The sequence below is a fragment of the Cavia porcellus genome, unplaced genomic scaffold (assembly GCF_034190915.1).
Source record: "Cavia porcellus strain 051 isolate PalLab524CR breed Dunkin Hartley unplaced genomic scaffold, mCavPor4.1 scaffold_25, whole genome shotgun sequence".
Lineage (NCBI taxonomy): Eukaryota > Metazoa > Chordata > Mammalia > Rodentia > Caviidae > Cavia > Cavia porcellus.
In genome coordinates, this window is record NW_026947508.1 from 33,623,894 (window position 1) to 33,638,254 (window position 14,361).

The following is a 14,361-nucleotide window of genomic DNA, read 5'->3' on the forward strand; positions in this document are numbered from 1 at the left end:
TCTTGGGGTCTTTGCTCTTCATGCATGTATTGGCATGAGCCACCCTCAAAGTTCTCATGCTGCTTCCTCGAGACATCCTTCCTGATCAGCCTACGTCACGAGCTTCCCGCTTTACTGCTAATCTCTTTAACTTGCTTTCTTTCTGCGTGTGAGCTACATAGTACGTACACATGTTCCATTTCTTGTCTTTTCACTCCGATGCAAGCTCTATCAGACTTAGAACTTTGCCTGTTTTCTTCTCCCAAAGCAATATCTGGCACATAAATGGTGCTTAACAAATAGTTGATGAATTGACTAAACGGTATGATTCAAATATCTATCCCACCAACCATTAGATGTTTAATCTTGGACAATCTCCTTCTTTTCTGAGCTATAATCACCTCATCCAGCAATTTCTTGGCATGCGGTGTGTGTTCAGAAAGCATTTGCTCTTATTATTTTGGTAGCTGGAAATCATTTCTGGAAATTAATCCTTTGTGTATCTCTCATGCATAGAAGCCCCTGCGGCATTCAATAATTTAATCAGATATTCGCCGATGGCTTATTGTGTGCTAAACAGCAGTCTAAGCGAGAGAGATACAGCAACTAACGAAACAGATGAAGTCACTACCCATGGGACGGCGCGGGGACTTAGCAGGGATGGAGGTGAGGGGTGAGGGCGGAGCGGAGAGAACAGAGGTGAGGAGAAGAGGCTGGGTTCTAGAGGAACTCTGAAGGCAGACCCACAGGATTTTCCGTGGACTTGGCTGTAAAGGCTGTGGGAAAAACAGGAGCCCAGAATGATGCTAAGATTGTCCGTGTCAAATGCTGCTGCGATTTACCGAGATGGGAAACAGAAAGGAAGTCAGGCATGGGTAACGGGAGCTTGGCCTGGACATGCTAAGTCTGAGACACACGTCTGGCATCTGAATAGAGATGTGGGCCACAGACATAACGGTGGTCATCAGGGTGGACCTGCTACTCTGAGTCCTGAGCCTGGGCTGAGGGCATAACGGATGGAGAAGAGAAAGGCCAAGCCTGAGCGCATTTGGAGGGGAGGAGGAGACAGAGCAGCAGGGAGAGACGGACGTGAGGCCCGTGTAGCTGCTTGTCAAAGGAAGAAGCATTTCAGGAATGAGACCACGCTCCCCTGGGGCCAGTGTCTTGGTTGGTTCTTGCAGAAAGAAGCCTGAGGATTGTTCCTGGGTTCTGTAACGTGGGAGTTACTGGAGACCATGATGAGATAGTTCCAGGTGTGGGGGTGAAAATCTGAGCACCACGTGTTCAAGAAAAGGTGGGGATCCCCCCACCCCCGTTAGCAAACAGGAGCCAGAGGTCTGAGCATCTCTTGGGAGGTTGACCACACGCAATATAGCAAATAAGGGGGATTTCCTTCTACCATCTCTTTGAAGGCAAATATTTTTACCACTGTTTTGCTTTGTTCTGATTAATGATACTGTTCTATTCAATATTCTGTTTTGATAAATTCTCTAATGTTCTGTATTTTGTTTGATTTTGCTATACCTGATTGAAAGAACAACTATTGTGAAGATAACGAGATATACTATGGGGCCTATTGCTGTTATCCTGGTAACCTTCTGTGGCATTCTGTATCAATTTCACTGTACTGTCTCGATTGGCTTGGTTCTGTTGTATTTCACTACCTTCAAAATAATTTTAAAAATTTTTAAAAAAGAAAATGTGGGGTTTTGGGATGCAGCTCAGGGGTGGAGTGGGGGCACCAGTACTGCAAAAAAAAAAAAAAAAAGATAAAAAAATGAAGGAAAGAAACGTTGGAAGAGGAGAGAGGAGGAAGAGAGGCAGGAGGAGAAACGGAGGAAAAAGGGAAGTGCTCTGGCTTCACTTTCTGTCCTCCCATTACCTTTGATTTAAATCAAAGCACAAATAAAATCAAAATACAGAGATGACAAATTTAAAGAAGGGTCCTACACATGAGCAGAGTTGATCTGGAAAATCCACCAGGGTTGTATAAACCAGAGTGTGGCAGGTTTCGCAGAGGTCACTCAGATGACATTCTGGCCTGTCCTTGGAAAGATGAGTGAATAGTTCTCTTTTTGCTGTGACCACCAGGGAACTCAGAACAAAACTGTTGCCCCCTAAAATTAATAATCACAACTGAACCTCATTTAATCTGTGACTTCCCTTTGACTCGTTTTCCAAGGGTAGATATCCATATTGTATAGATCTATTTTACACACACACACACACGCACGCACGCACGCACGCACGCACGCACACACACACACCTTTTATGTTTGTTTCCTATTTTCCCTAGTTTGAACGCGTTTGTACACAGTTTGAGTAACGGGGAAACACAAACACTGTGAGTGTGTCAAGGCTGCCCCCTGGTGGCAGATACGGAACAGTGCAGGCAGGAAGTGACATTTTGGGAAGCACTACCTGGAGGTAACTGGATGAGCAGTTTCCTGGATTCGAGGGGAGATGGAAATCTCAGTGCTCACGCCTGTGCTTGGACATCGGCTAACGTGCCCTCGGAAGCCTCGTTAGTGGATGCTCCCCGGAGGTAGCAGGAGGGGAATGCGGGAGTCACTGTGGAAAGTCCCCTGCGGTCCCCGGGGTGGACGCTGGGGTGAAGGAGGAGGGGAAGTTGGGGTCACACGGGGCCTGCGCTGCCTTCGCGGCTCGCCTTACCACGTGTCCTTCTGCAGCAGGGAGCTCGGCACAGAGCACTGTGTCCTGTGTGGGGAGCAGTCTCAAGTCCACAGTGCTGCACCCCACTGCCTGCCTGGGCAGCCCTCCCCCACACCAGCACACTGTCTCCTCTGATGCTGATGCTGAAGTCTAGGGGTTCTTTGTTTGTCGCCTCCGGGCTGAACCACGGAGGAAACCCTAAGTGCTGAGTCAGGGGCCCGGATGCACCAAGCAGGATTGGGTTTCATTAAGTGGAGCTGAAATACAAATTCCTGCAGCATCCTCGGCATGGATGTCCAAGGAACAGCTGCCATTTGTGTCTGAAAATTTGCAGTTGGGGGTCATTATGCAACTTGATTGCTCTGTCTTGGGGACTTCTTAGAGTCCAACTCCACAATGAAGCCAATCAAATGTCAAATAGGAGCTAATGAAGCATTCACAGGCTTGGGAGAGAAATCAGGCAATCTCTTATTTCAGGATTATCCCTTCCAAATATTGAATCTGAGCTGTAAGCAGAATTTTTGGTAATTGCATCCCCTCCTCCTGGGGTGACGGACCATTGGTATTCATTTCATGTTTCAGATTTCTGGAGAGAGGCTTGACAAGGCGCTTGCTCCTGGGTGAGAGGCAGGGCGGAGCATGCTGGGTCCCTCTCTGCCCCATTTGGCCCAGTCCTTGAGCTAGACGTGGGCCGGGTGTGCCGAGAGCTGTCTGGAGCTGCCGTGGGGGTGCGGAGAGGGGATCCCTCCCACAGGTCTTGTCGGGTACCTAGACGTGGCTTCGGGAGGGCACCTGGAGCCCAGGGGCAATGCAACACAACCGGTCTGCTTCTCTACTGCATGTTAGAATCTGTAAAGATGAATATCTGGCCTCTGCTGCTCCTTCCACTGTCAGGCTGGAGATGGGAGTTACTGGAAAAGAGGTGGCCATTCAGTTGCCTGGGACACTGCAGAAGCTTTCACTGAGATCCTCACCCCCTTAGGGACTCAGGAAGGCACAATGCTGAGTCACTTCCTGTGACAGAGATGACTGAGTGGCCTCAAAGTGACACTGCCTGGGTGGCGAGCTGCTGCGGGCTGGCTGGGGGCTGTCAGTAGGGGGTCCTGTGCTCAGGTTTCATCAAGGGAACAAGAGGGAATGTAACAGGTGCCGCTTGAGTAAAAGGCTCCTAAGAGGCACTGTGCCTCTGCCATCTACCGATTGGTGTATTCTCCCCTCCATTGATTGTTTTTGGCTGGTGACAAGCCTCTGAGAGGTGGCACAGTTGCAAGATGGGAGGCTCCAGAGCTCCCAGATCAATGTGTTTTGGGGTGGGGTATGTGGTAGACATAAGTGGTCTGCCTCTCCTGCCTCCCCACTGCTGTTTTTTGGCAGGTGATCTCTGAACTGTTCCTATCAAACTGGAGTGGCCAGAGCAGTAGTTTGTCTCCCCTGGGATACAGTGAGGCTGGAGTGATGGTGTGACTGTCAGCTCCAAGATTGTCTCAACAACTCCTGCACGTCGCTGTCTGTGGCATCAGCCGTTTCCATATGAACATTCCAGACAGCTCTGCTGGAGAAGCAAAGGCACAGGGGTAGGGCCAAGTCACCCCAGTCAGGAAGCCCAGGGAGTGTGAGCAAACCCAGCCAGACCAGCTGCACTATTCAGTGGAGCCCCACAGGGTCCTGATGCCTGAGCCTCACACTTTTCATGCCACTGACATTTTATGCTATTTGTTACACAGCACCAGGACAATAGATAACTGATACAGCAGCCACCAACTGGAAGTGAATCCACACCTTGCACTGTTGGGTGAGTGGTGTTTCATTACGAGGGAACAGTTTCACATTTCGGAGTCGACATGTAACAGCAGTCTAACTTACACCAAGTGTAATTCCCCAGTAATTCGACTGCCTCCTCTTTATTTCAGGAGAAAGACCTAGAAACATCGGACTCTGAAATGCCTTTAGCCGCATCCAGCTCACCTCTGCCCTTTTTTTCCTGCACCTGAGTTGCACTGGATTTTCCTGCTGTCCTTGAATGTGCTGGGAAGCCTGCAACGTTATCATCCCACACTTTCCCTCTGGCCACAGGCACAGATGCCTCTCTCCTGCGCTGCCCTCCCCTCCAGCAAGCCTGCCCTGACTCTCGGAGGAGGGTAGTCCCCACACAGCATGGCCAAGTCCCTCTGTACTCCCATGTTACACTCTGTGCCTTTGGGTCCTCCACCGCCGTGGCTCTGCTGTTGAGCACAGCCTGGCACATGGTACGTGCTTAACCAGTGTTTGTTAAAGTTGTTAAATAAAGATGTCACCTGGAGTCGGGTTACTCAGTCCTCACAACAGGACACCTTTGAGTGTTTGAGGACACATCAGGGACCTGCCTGTCCACTTGCACGTTCACTCCCTCCATGTCCCCCAAGCCCTGGCTGTCCACTCACGCTGAGTGATTGCAGCCAGTCAGCTTGGAGCCAGCTTCCTCTCCTTACAGTGGCACCTTGGAAAAGGTCTGAATGCTCTTTGCTTCAGTTTCCTTGATAAAATGGAGTTGACGGGGTCTCTGTTTCCTGGGATTGCTCTGAGGAAGGAATGAGTTAATACAAATGGCCATCTGTGTTCACAGATTTAACCAACTGCAGAGCAAAAATACTCAGAGAAAAGATCACATCTCCACTGAGCATGTGTAGGCTTTTTTTTTCCTTGTTACTATTCCCTAAACAACACAGTACAACTATTTACATAGCATTTACACCAAGTTGGTGGGATAAGCAGTTTAGAGATGATTGGAAATTCGTGGGAGGATGTGTGCTGTACACAAATTCTAGGACATTTTGTACAAGGGGCTTAAGCATCCAGGAGGTCCTGGGGGAAGGTACCCTGGAACAGTCCTCTACAGACTGCCTATGGGCAGCACAGAGGCTCGCGTGTGGTGAAAACCATCAAAGCTTCGCACACCTGTGATGCCAGGACTTGGAGAGGCCGAGTCAGAAGGACTGCAAGTTTGAGCCCAGCCCGGGCCACTTGGTGACTCAGCAAGACCTTGTCTCAAAATAAAAAACAAAAAAGAGCTGGAGGTGGGTGTAGTTTAGTTCATAAGCTCTGAGTTCAATCCCCACTACTGAAGAAAGAAGTCTTATTATTATTATTATTCAAGATCACACACACACACACACACACACACACACACACACACACACGCGTGAGGCAAGGGCACACTATGTAGTGCAGGCCGGTCTTGAATTCATTTATATAGCCCAGGCTGGCCCAGGCTGGCTTCAAACACACAGAGACTCTCTTGCCTCAGCCTCCCACCTGCTGGGATTACAGGTGCCCACCACTGCCCCCAGCCTAGGGGCTACATCTTATTCATTTTGCATCCTCCAACTGACTAACCCAGTGCTGGAAGAAGAATGTGCTCAGTATATGTTTTATTTTTTTTTTTTTAATCTTTTTGGGCAAGTTAGAGGGTTTTTTTTAATTCATCATGATATGAGTTGGTAGGGTGGGGGCTCCTTTCTGTAGGGTCTCACTAAGTGAGCTTCTCTGGGCAGAACCTCCCTTCTTTCCTGGTCATTTTCTTCCATGGAGTTTAGGAAACAGCCTCAGCTCTTTGAGTACTTAACCTGTTTGTTAACGGCAATGCGTGCCAGGGGCCAGTGGACTCGGCCAGGCTGGTTAGGTAACACGTGTGGGGTGTTTCTCTCCTCTTGAACAGCATCTAATCTTTGCAAGTCTATATCACTTTCTCTGCAGATTCATGTGTGTGGCCAAAGGACAATCTCAAGACTGTTTAAAGCCTCGCAGTGTACAGCTGGGGGGTCTCTTCTCTCTGCCTTTGCACAAGTCTGCAGTCCAGACCTGGACACGTGGACAAGACAGGCCTGGAGCCAGGAGGCCAACATGAGTTAAGGATCCGTAAACCTCTCCTACTCGGCGGGCAGTCCTGGTGGACCGGGGTCTAACGGCGTGGGTTTGAGGCCAGATAGACCCACGCTGAGTTCCAGTTTAGCCACTAGGCTGGGTCTCAATTTCCTCATATATAAAACGAGGACGATGCTGGTGCCTTCCTCTTTGGATTGTTTCACTGGGTTAAAGAGGTAGAGAATTCAGCCAGGATTGACACAGAGATAAATGTTTATCAGAAACAAACGCAGCAGAACCGTCTAGGTATATTTTTGCCCCGAGGTGGTGTGTTTGCTCTGCACAGAAATCCTCACTGGGAAGAGTAACCCTAGGGTAAGACAACGTAGAACTAAGTGCTAGAACCCAGGGAAGAGCTTTAAATATGAACTAGCTCAATTCCTTCCTTCTTGAGCTGTGTAGCACACCAACATTAGCTTCATTCCACAGATGAATAAACTGAGAAGTCTGTTTTGGAAATCTCTTGGGAGGCTCCAGATGGTTTCAGGCTGCTTAGCAGGGGGCGGTTTGGGTTGGGATGAGAGAACCCTTTCTTAGAATCCAGCAGAGAGTCCTAATGTATGAGGAACCACTTACAATAAAATGACTTTCTATTCTTTAATTAAAACTTGGAAACTCTGATCCTTCAAAATATATTGTTAATAGAATGAAAGCACAGGCAACAGATTGAGAAAATATTTGCTAATCACATATCTAATGTAGGGTATGTGTCCTGGGTATATCTATAACTCTTAAAAGGCAGTCATAATTTTTTTAAATGGGCAGAAGTTTTGAGAAGTCATTTTAACAAAAAAGATAGATGGATGGCAAATACGCACTTGGAAAGTACAGTGACCAGGTTGGAAACAGCCTTAATCCCAGCCCTCACGAGGCCGAGGTAGGAAGATGGTCAGTGTGATGCTGGCCTGGGATACAGGCCAGCTTGACCACATGCTGAGACCCTGCCTAAAAACAGCCCATTCATCACCACGGCCCTAGGCAAGCACACACCTACCAGAATAGCTAAAATAAAAAGACTGCGTGGGTGCTGCAAGCGATGTGGAGCAGCTGGAATTCTTGCACACTGCTGATGAGAACATAAAATGGCATACTTTGGAAAACAAGTTGGCAATTTCTTAAAAAAGTTACATTTGCACCTATCTTTATAATCTCTGTGTCACTGCTATCTATCCAAGAGAAAAGGACGCGCATGTACACACAAAGGTTTGTACGTGGATGTCCATAACAATTTTATTTGCTTATTCATCAAGTGAACAGATAAACACATAGTCATAATCTATTTAGTGGACTATTACTCAGCAATAAAAAGGAACACTTGATAATATATGCAAATCTCAAAATAGTTATGCTGGATGCGAGAAGCCAGGGAAGAAGGGAGATCTTTATGACTCCGCTGATTCAACATCATGTAGACTGCAGACCCTTTGATACTGACAGAAGCAGATGGGCAGAGTGTGTGTGAGGGGTGACAGGAAGGGCTTCCCAGGGGCTGGCACAGAGCTGCAGAGCCATAAATGGCATCTTGATATTGCTGTAAGCACCAAGAGTCACATGCGAGGAGCTTGGGCACTCTCAGTGACCCCCGGGGACTTTAGCTCAGCCTCCCTCTAGGTTACTGCCTATGAAACAATTATTTTTAAAAGTGAAGCTTCCAGGGGAGGCCAGACGCTGAACTGTGTGCTTTCACTTCGTTTTCTTAGGACTCTGTGTAAGAGAGCAGACAGAGCTCAGGGAGGCAAATGGGTGCAGGGCGGCTGCTCAGAAGGCAAAGTCCATCCCACCTCAGTGCTGAGTTCACCTTCACAGATAATTGCTCGTGCTCATTTGGAGTGGGTGCTGGGTTCCTGCGATCTCCTCACGTAAGGAGGGTGTTAAGGGACGGATGGGTTTCACTGATGCCCTCCTCTGGCTATGCCAGGAGTGTTTAAAGGCGGGCGGGTGTGTGGTGCAGATCCGTGGCATCTCTGCATACTCCAGCTCGCCTCCCGTAGCGTGGAGCTGCCTGCTGGCCAGGCTGACTGTGGGCTTGTTCACGGTCTGGTGCACACGCGCGAGGGAAGATTTTTAATGATGCTCAGAGATGGTCTGCAATGGGAATTACTATTGTACCCTAGCCTCCGGCCTCTTGGCATGTAGGGGTGGGGTGGAGTGGAGATGGGGGGGCGAGCCCAGACACTGCTGCTTGGCTCCTGGCCCCCTCCAGGAGGCCAACACAGAGTTCTGATTCCGACTTGACAGCCCACCCCGGAAGACCCGCTGCCAGACCACTGTACACATGGAGGTTCAGCACTAAGCGGGCACTACACAGGGGGCAGTGTGGATGACACAAAGCATCAGCAAAAGGAAGCAGATGAGTGAGTGGGCAAGTGAATGCTCGAGTCTGATTCCGCATCGTGAGAGATGTCGTAGGCACCGCAGGGTGTCCATCGGCATCCCTGAGCTCTACCCAGCAGATACCAACAACATTCACCCCAACTTTGTGATTGTGACACTCAAAACTGTCTCTGGATGCTGCCGAATGCCCCCTGGAGGAGGCTACAGGATGAACCACTGCAGACTTTAAAGATGTGCCGTGTCAATGGGCTGGGGACACAGCTCAGCGGTGCAGTGCAAGCGCAAGGCCCTGAGTCTGATTCCTGATACCAAAAAAAAAAAAAAAAAAAAACCTTTTGGGGCTGGAGATGTAGCTCAGGGGCACAGCACCTGCCTGGCAAGCACAAAGTCCTGAGTTTGATTCCCCCCAGTTTAAAAAAAAAAAAAAGATGTGCCATGTCAAAATACACCAAACTGATCTATCAATGACTTCAAGCCGAAATCACTTGGGGAATTGAGCGCAGGAGAGGCAGCTGGCCCATGTTTTCCTAGTGCAATGGAGGGGTGTTCTGCCCACATCAGTGCTGCAAAATAGCCCTGATCACCAGAAACTGGGACGTGGACTGCAGTGGACCCGAGTAACCTTGATCTTCCACTGGCTTCTACGCTGTCCCCCACAGATCTTAGTGACACCCTAGAATCCACCACCCTGTCCAGATAGCATTTGTCTCGTCCTTCTCTGTTTAGAAGGTGTATAAGCAGCATGTTTGTGTTATTTCTTTGGTCTTTTGCTCTTTCATGACAATCCCTGTATATATGTAAAATAACCAAACTTCTACCCTTTTTTTCTGTTTAATCAGCTCTTATATTTATTGGGTTTCTAGATCCAGCCAAAAGCCCCACCTGAGAACTAGGTGGGCAGGAGGCTCTCTTCCCGCTATGCCACTTTGGATCTCAGTTGGATCACCTGCCACCCAGTTTCTCTCTGAGGGCCAAAGCCAGGACCCGACTGGCACTGTGCAATCCAGCAGCCACAGCCCCGCTTGAAAGCAGTTGTCTGAACGGACACTAAATTCCGCTGGCTTGATATGATAAAGACAATGCAAAAGTGCTCATTAATAATTTTCTCATTGATTGTATGTTGAAATGATAATATTTTGAATATATTGGATTAAATAAAATGCACTCTTAAAATTAATCTCACCTGTTCATTTTTATTTTTTAAATTATGTCTACTGGGTGATGTAAAGCTGTCTGTGTAATTTACTGTACTTCTGCTGGACAGTGGTTGGGTAGAGACGGGACAAAACATTAAACCGGTGTTCACTAAGTCCACGTGGCAATATGCTCACAAGGAAAGGGGCACAGCCTGAGACCCTGATGGCCAGGGGCCAGAGGAGGGAGCCTGAGGCCGCAGTGTGGACGGAGGACCTCTAGAAGGTGGGGGCGGGGTGTAGCCTTTGTTACCATAACAAATCTCTGTTAAAATCAATTTAAAAAGAGGAAACTTGGCTCACAGTTTTGGAGTCTTCAGTTGGTGGTCAGGAGCTGTGTTGCTCTGAGCCTGTGGACAGGCAGCACACCATGCTGGAGCGTGTGAGGGAGGAAGCCAGTTCACGTCACAGCAGGAACTGAAGTGACCTGAAGCCTTGTCCCATGCTCCCTGCTTTTTAAGGTCTCACCACCTCCCAAGAGCAGCCTGGGCTTGGAGGATGCTTCCCTAAGCCAGAGCAGAAAGGGGAGAGGGGAAGTGATGTTTGTGTGGAAGGAATAGCTAGTGCCAAAGAGCTGTGGTGGAAGGATCTGATCAACTTTCTAAAACACTCCCTGTCCTTGATGTCTCATCCCCTCTCCTGAGACACCATACACGGTAGAGGGCTGTGGAATCAGACTGCTAGGAGCAGAGTTCTGTCACTAATTGTGTAGCCGGGATAAGGAACTCAAACTCTCACTGCCTCAGTTTTCACATCTGTAAAGTGGGAAGGAGACTAATAATAATGTCCCCTGCAGGGTTGTTGTGATGACTGAATGAATTCCTACGTGGATGGGACTGGCTATGTAGTGACTGTTAGGGTTTGGGGTCAGTTCCTGAGCTGGCCTGTCTGTCTTAGAAGTCCTAACTTTCCTCTTTCTGGGTGCACATATCAACATGAGCTGATGAGATTTGCTCTTCTGTGTGTTTCTCTTGCCACTCAACTTCTTCTGGTTCTCCAGCCTGGCTAGAGCTCCTGTCCTCTCTGCTGTAGGGGTCTGAATATCCTAAAGAAAGGAGCTTGGGGACAGTTGGGCAAGACAAGGAGGGGACTCCATGCAGACCTTGATTCCAAATTCTCTCCAACTGCTGGATTCCTCACAGTTTCTCGAATGCTTTTTCCTGACTAAAGCAATCTGGATAAGGAGGTCCAGGAAAACAGTGAGAGATGGGCTGCTCTTGGTTCCTGCCTGTGGAGTGCCACCCCACACTGCTAAGATGGGGCAGGAGAAAGCTCAGCTTTCATGACTTGATGCACATATTTGGAGAAGGCTGTGATTAAGTCCTTGGATGACTTTCCAAGGACCCAGCAGTGCCTCCATCCAGGGTGACCTCTGGGAGGCGAGGCTACTCTGGGATGTGCTGAAAATTGCCCAAGAGCTTCTAGCAACATTGGTAGTGTAACATCTTGAAAATCCATCTGGGTGCCTAGTTGGGTAAATAACAGCCATGTTAATAAGGCCAGAAGTTTCATGACTCATGGGCCTGACTCGCCATGAGTGGGCAGGTTTTGGTGGCTGTCCATCAAACTCATCTCCTGGAGGACAATATTTAGGCTGTGAGCTCCAGCATAGGGAAGCGAGGCTCTTGTCAGCTATGAGTTGGGAGAGATGAGCTCATCCATTTATGCTCCTGCTCCCCACACAATCAAGGTGTGAGTTTGATCCAGAATTTCTTGCTAATTTTGCTCACTCTCTGATAAACTGTGGGTACCTGAAGGGGTCCTAGGGATTCTGGATCAGCTTCATCCCTTCTGAATAAGAGCTTAGGACTGGTATGATCCTGTGTGCTGTACAACTCCTGGCATCTCATCCTTAGAAACAGAGGCTGTGAATAAGCCTTCTTGCAGGCTCTCATTCAGCAATGGACTTTTCCACAAGTCCCCAGAAGACTTCTGCTGTGTCTTACTGGCCAGAACTGTGTCGAGGAGCCCACCTACCTGATCAGTTGCTGGCGTTGGATTGTCACGATTGGTTTCAATCAGTCATGATTCATCTCCTGGCACCTTGGGAATTAGTGACAAGGAAAAAGTGTGGCAGGAACCATATTTTCCAGCAGAACCTTTTTTCAACCGCAGTGATTAGCCATTGCAGGACTTCAAGCAAGGCAGTGGCATGTCTAAATTTGTGTGTCTAAGACATCTTGGCAAAAGAACAGAAAATGGGTTACGAGGATGCCTGAGTGGAGGCAGACAGCTTTCATCACTCTGAGTGAGTCAGATAGGATTTCATTTGTACAGCAGAAATACTGCTCCCAGACCCCAGGTTTTGACACATTGCAGGAGAATGTTTTTAAAAACTTCCTGGTCCATTTTCCTTCTTAGTAGTTTGCTTATTTCTCCCTTGCAGGCCTTAATGCTGGACTGCGCCACGCTGTGCCCCAGGAAAGGGAGAGAAGACCTGCTAAAATAGAGCACAGGTGCCCAGCTTCACACCACATTTCTTCACTCTCTGGAAAGATAATAGCCTGAAACAGGGGTTGGCCAACACTTCTGGGTGTGCCAAACATGGCGGTGGCTTCCAAGGCTTCATTGGGACCCGCCATATTTATTTGCTTAAGTGTCACTTGTGCTGATTTGTGATTATATAAGCATAGTTGAGAGGCTGTGATAGGGACTTTATGGCTTGCAAAGCCTAAAATATTTATTACTTGTCCCAATACAGAAAAAAAAGATGGCTCCTGGTGTAGAAAGGCTGACTCTGGGGAGAGGAGGTATTTTCTTGAAATACCTGAGCTGTATTATTGCATATAAGAAGCCAAAGGCTGGAAGAGCTGCCCCGGAATAGGAAGAGAAAGAGCACAGGGAAGGTTCTGCCATACAGAGTTGGGGAAAATCCCGCCAGGATCAAAGCAGGCCGGACAGGGCGGCACTGCATGTGACCTGAGAGCAGCCTCTGAAGGTCCCCACCCTCCAGTCTCTGCTTGGACTACTTTGACACTCTCAGAAGGCCTGGCTGGCCCCTCTCACCCCACCAAGTTATCCCTGCTTTTACGGTACAGAGCCTCCAGTCTTCACTTTCCAGATATTCACTCTATATGTAACTCTTCACTTAGTACTTGCTTAGCTCACTAGAGAGCTGCCTGTCGGCAGCAAGGACTATAACTCATCTATGAGTCTGTGTAACTCAGAGATAACACTCAGCAAGCGTGCAGCGGAGGAACAAATGAGTAAGAAAGGCCACACCTCAAGTCACAGTCTTCTGTATTTCATCGTCTAATAGCTCTTGCGCTGGGCTTATAAAGGCAGGCAGGAAATGAGAACGCCATTAGCTTCTGTGGCCCTGTTTGCAGGCAGCATTCAGAAACCGCAGAAGGCCCTGAGTGTTTGACATAGAAAGTGTCTACCCCGCCACTCATCCATTACCCACCTCTCCAGGAGATTTTGCATGGGAAAAAGACTTTCTCACACCGGTTTCTAAGCTGGAGAAGGGAAGCTGCTTGGTCACTATTTAACTGGATCATTTAGCTGCAAGCATGGCCGGGACCCTTGTGCTACAGAAGGAGGATGTGGTTGACGTGTCCTCGGACAAAGACGTGGGGTGAGGTGGGGCCAAGGTACTGAAATCATTTTGTGCTTTTATGCATGTACCTTACACGTCAGTGACATGTTAAAAAATAACAAAGGAAAGCAAAAAAGTCTTGGCATACATTTCTACCACCGTCAAATCGTTGTTACGATAAAACACAACATTTATTTCCTGTTCGGTAAGAGCCAGGTGTTCTGCTAAGCACCCGGCATGCATTTTCTTGTTTAATCCTGACAGTGACACCACCCACTGAAAAATGATTTCCTGAGCACCTACCTGCACCAGGTGTCTTGCAGATCCCCAGATGCAGACAGTGATCAAGACAGGGTGAGTCCCTGTCTCGTAGAGCTTGCTTCCAGTGGAGAGTTACTTTTTATTAGTTTCAATTTATCACAAGGATTTCCCAGTGTGCTCTGGTTTCCTGGTGCTGGGCAGAAGCCCTCATGGCTGTACTGGTCTCACAGGTCCTGCAGTGCCCCTAGCACTGATCTTATGCTGTCTGCTCCTCCCCCAAGCTTGGCAAACACCGGGACAGAGTTCCAGTCCAGAGAGTGTCCTCCTCCCTGAACTGCTCACAGAGTTATTTGTATAACTTTATTTATTCTTTAGATATGAGACGTATAGACCAATCTACCTACAAGGCACAGAATTCACGAAATTTAAAAGAAAATGAGAAAAAAACAATGCCCCTATCCCTCTGTCCTTCAGCCCTCCATT

The 14,361-nt window shown here is 48.4% G+C and overlaps 2 long non-coding RNA genes across 3 annotated transcripts; one reads left to right on the plus strand and one right to left on the minus strand.

Annotated features, from left to right (window-relative positions):
- The first annotated feature begins 2,365 nt into the window (after nt 1-2,365).
- Nucleotides 2,366-7,159, plus strand: LOC101787991 (uncharacterized). 2 transcript variants are annotated; one of them, XR_010043114.1, is made up of 4 exons: nt 2,366-2,524; nt 4,377-4,444; nt 4,563-4,898; nt 6,385-7,159. It is a non-coding gene; the product is annotated as an uncharacterized LOC101787991 (long non-coding RNA). The 2 variants fall into 2 exon arrangements; XR_216098.4 differs by lacking the exon at nt 6,385-7,159 and having other exon boundaries at nt 4,563-4,951.
- A 2,755-nt stretch (nt 7,160-9,914) lies between these two features.
- On the minus strand, nt 9,915-14,049 carry LOC134473027 (uncharacterized). Its single transcript, XR_010043115.1, has 3 exons — nt 13,921-14,049; nt 12,057-12,122; nt 9,915-10,585 (listed from the first exon to the last, which is right to left on the minus strand). It is a non-coding gene; the product is annotated as an uncharacterized LOC134473027 (long non-coding RNA).
- Between the last annotated feature and the right edge of the window lie 312 nt (nt 14,050-14,361).